A 4,340-nucleotide genomic window follows, 5' to 3' on the forward strand; every position below is an offset into this window, starting at 1 on the left:
TGTGTCCGGGAACTCCACTATGGTACGCACACTTGGCACCCGGGTCATACCACTTAGGGTAGGGTGGCTGGAGGACCTTCCCGGGTATGGCCACCACCAAATGATTCTCCAATAATGAAGGCCATAACTCGGAGTATGCCATGGGAATAGGAGGGAAGTTGTCTTTCGGGGGCGGGTGCTGTGCATATTTATAGGTCGCGCCGGGGGCTGTATTATTAACTGGCCGGGGTGCGGCTGGAGCTGTGATTTGGGCCGGCGCTCTTTCTGCTGCGGGTGGTCCTTTTACTTGAGTCGGGAGAGAATTCCCGGCTCGGATTAAAAAATTTGGGGGATTGGGTTGGTATGAGCTTTGGATACTTTGGGGTGCTTTCATCCATGTCGGGGCGGTGGTGACTGCGTGGGCGTCTCCTTCCTTTTTCCTCGCGCCCACTACTGGGGCTCTTCTGTTGTTGTTGGGGGCCATATTGGCAGCATATTCGAACTTGCCTTTTCGTAGTCCGGATTCAATCCTTTCTCCGGCGAAGACGAGATCCGCAAAGTTAGCTGGCATGTAGCCTATCAGCTTTTCATAGTAGAACGTGGGTAACGTATCTACCATAATTGTGATCATCTCCCTCTCCGTCATGGGCGGTACGACTTGGGCTGCGAGATCTCTCCATCTTTGGGCATATTCCTTAATGGACTCATGCTCTCACTTAGTCATACTCTGAAGCTGGTTCCGATCGGGAGCCATGTCCGTATTGTACTGGTACTGCCTAATGAAGGCAGTTGCCAAGTCCTTCCACGATCGGATCTGGGAAGCTTCCAGATTGGTATACCATGCTACCACTGCTCCGGCCAAGCTATCTTGAAAGAAATGGACCAACAACTTTTCGTCCGTAGAATACGCCCCCATCTTTTGGCAATACATCCGGAGATGCCCTTTTGGACATGTTGTCCCTTTGTACTTATCAAAGTCTGGTACTTTGAACTTTGGGAGGGATGACGATGTTGGGCACGAGACACAAATCCGCCAAATCCAAGAATGGGTAATTGCCAAGGCCCTCGACTGCTCTTAACCTCTCTTCAAGCGCCTCAATCTTTCCCTTATCTTCCGCGAAGGGAACAGATTCTTTTACAGGTGTGGGTGAGGCCGGGATATGGCGGACTATGTTCGGTTGGGATAGTTCATGTGGGGACGGATCTTTGAGGTGGAGCAGGGGGCCAAGATGGGTATCTCCTTCCTCATCGTCTTGCCCGGGATAGTCGTCATAAGGCGGGAGTTGCCCCTCAAAAGTAGGGGCTTGGCTTAAATCTTCCGGGGTGGCACGGGGGGTGAAGTCCGGAGGCAAGCCATAAGGATAAGCTTGCGGACTATACCTTCGACCAAACACAGCCGTGTTTCTGTCTCGGCCCTGATTTAAAGCGGGTTGCAGCACCGGCTCCGCTTCCCTAACTGTACTGGAGGCGGTTGTCGTGGCTTTATCCTCTATAATTTTCTGGAGTTTTAACATGACCTCCGAGATGGAAGCCATTTGATCTTTTAAAGCCGATAGATCGGCCTTCATCTGTTCCTGCACGCCCTCTTCATTATCCATTTTTCTGGATCGAGTGTTATAGGGGTGCCTTGGTGTTTTCTTAGTTATGATGAAATTCCTAAAGAAATAAACAACGGTGAGTATGCCACCAAAACATGAATATGCAAATGGATGATCGGAGCACTTGGATCCACCCCAAGGTTTTTTAGATAACATGATGAGTTCAGAACTTCTCATTTTATAAAAAGAACAAAGCTTTCATCTAGGCAAGATTATACAAAGGTATTACAAGAGAACCTAACGGTTTCTAATTATGTGGGCCATCAAATCTATCATGTGTTGACAGTAATTGATTAGCCCATGAATCTCCTCGGGGGTCATACACACTTCGGCCATGGCTTTTGCTTTGGCTAATAGACGCGGGAGGTCTTGACTTCCATTCAAGGTCAAGGCGAACCTATCCATCCACATAGTCGCTTCTTGATGCAATGCATCAATCACCCTCCCTCTTGCTTCTTTTCCGGCTTACACTTGTGCAAAATCCTCCACTAGCTTTTGGTCATGGGCCATAGACTGGTTCAATTCTTCCTTGTATTGCCCTATGATAGCTAGCATGCTTTGCTCCATGGCTTCCAAGTATTGAGCCAAACTCTTTTTGGACCTCGCGCAGGCAACCAACTCTTCTTTTAAGATCATGCCATGCACCCGTGACCGATCTCTTTCCTCTCTTCGGAGCTTGAGCTCATTGTTGCTACCCCACAATGCTCCTTGGAATTTCTCTCGGCCATATTCCTCCTTGCGGGCCCTTTTGGTTTCTTGTTCAAGGGCTCTTGCAGTGGCCGCGTTTTCCTCTTGTAACTCGGTGCACTCTCTCCGGATGTGTGTAGCAGCTGCTTTGAACTTCTCCTTGGCGAGTCTTACCTTCCCTAGCTCTAATTTTAGAGCTCGGACTTCTTCATCTTCCTCCGGAGCTTCGAAGTTCTCCTCATCGATAACTTTCAACTTGGAGAGCTAATCTAACCCTCGCGTGTGAATTCTTAGCCATCCATGATAACATCCGATGACGCCATTACGGATGCCCCTAAGCTCCTTGTCTTTCCTCAACGGACTCTTCCACGCCTTGTGGATTCTTTGTATAACCTTGAGACCTTGCGCGCCTAAATCTTTCACAAGGAAAGGTGAGAGACTCCCTTCCGTTGGCGCTCCCCTCATGGGGTACCCTAGCTGTCTTATGGCAAGCGCGAGATTATAATTAATACACCCCTTAGTCCCTATCAATGGAACATTAGGGTAGTCCCCACACGAGAAAAGAACTCCTTCCTTGCCTTCCTTCCAACGAGGAAACCAATTGATTGCGCTGCCCCCTATCTCCGCCAAATGTTGGTCCCAATCGACTCTTCCTTTTTCGGCGCATGAGCAATAACTTTGAAGCGGACACGGGTGTCTTGTGTCTTGTTGGAATAGGTGTGAAATCAACCACACACAGAGAACGGGTAAACAACAGACAATCCGTGCACTGCTTTTCTCACACCTCCGGTCAAAGGTGTCAAACAAATCTGCCAAGATAGCCACCACTGGACTTTCCTTGCTATGATGATATGCGAGGAAAGCATCAATGGCGGCTAAGTCTACCAAACCGTCAACATTCGGAAAGAGGACAACCCCAAAAATCAACAAAGCTAATATATCCGCAAACGGGCCCCACTTCTCTTGGCTTGCCATATCCCTTGCCTTGCCTTCCAAGTATTTCCGAGGCAGGCCCACTACGCCGTTCCGAGTTTGCTTCATGCGATCCAACTCTTTTGCTGAATCTCCAACCACAGCTGTAATCTTGCTCAAGGAAGGAAGAAAGCCGGAGAAAAGATATGGTTTTCTCCCCCCAAGAGGGTATCCTAATATTTCCTCAAACTCTTCAATAGTTGGTACCATTTGGAAGTCCCCAAACGTGAAACACCTCAACGGCTGGTCATAGTATTGGGCGAGGGATACGACAGCTTCCGTAAATACCTCCGCTGCGGTCAAATCTAGAATCTTCCCGTACACTTTGCGGAAGGCTTGCCTTTGGAGAGGTCCCATCAATCGTCCCAATTCCTTGAGGCTAGTGACATCTAGACTTTTAACCTTGACTTGATAAAACCTTTTGCCGTTTTGATTTGTCCCCATCATTTACCTAAAAAAGGGGTGGATCAAGACTCCGACATGAATGATGCAATGCGTATGCATGAAACAGAAGGAAAACAACACAAAGGGGTAATTCACACATACGAGACCGCATAGATCCAATTTTAATGCTATGTTTGGGCATGATGGCGCCTCGACGTAGCATTAAAAAGGTTACGTATTACTCTAAAGAAACCAAACACCACTAGCAAAAAACTATAAACTAGTGCTATTTATCAAAAGATGCATGAGAACAAATGGCACGGAGCGTGTTTGCTCCTTGCCCGTATTTGGGAACCTATGAGATAATATCTAGGGGTCTCTAATAACTACTTCCCAACAATTTATAACTCACACAGCCGTTCTCTAGAGGTATCATCACTCAAAATAATAATATTGTGGCGGTATGGAATACCAGCGACAACACATTATAAAGAGAGAAATCTCTAGACGAGGTTTCACTATTATCAAGCAAGTCGGAGACCTAGCATGATGATAGATTCACCTCCACTCCTTAAATTCCCATGAACCCGGGTATAGGGCCCCTTTTTTACTCAAACCCGTGGGTGCTTAGAATGCGGTGTAAAGAATGCGAAATAGACAACAATTATTTACATTTTACACAGTTCAACAAAAGCACACACGAAGTTTCACAAACCCACA

This window comes from Glycine max, chromosome 12 (genome assembly GCF_000004515.6).
Source record: "Glycine max cultivar Williams 82 chromosome 12, Glycine_max_v4.0, whole genome shotgun sequence".
Taxonomy (NCBI): Eukaryota; Viridiplantae; Streptophyta; class Magnoliopsida; order Fabales; family Fabaceae; genus Glycine; species Glycine max.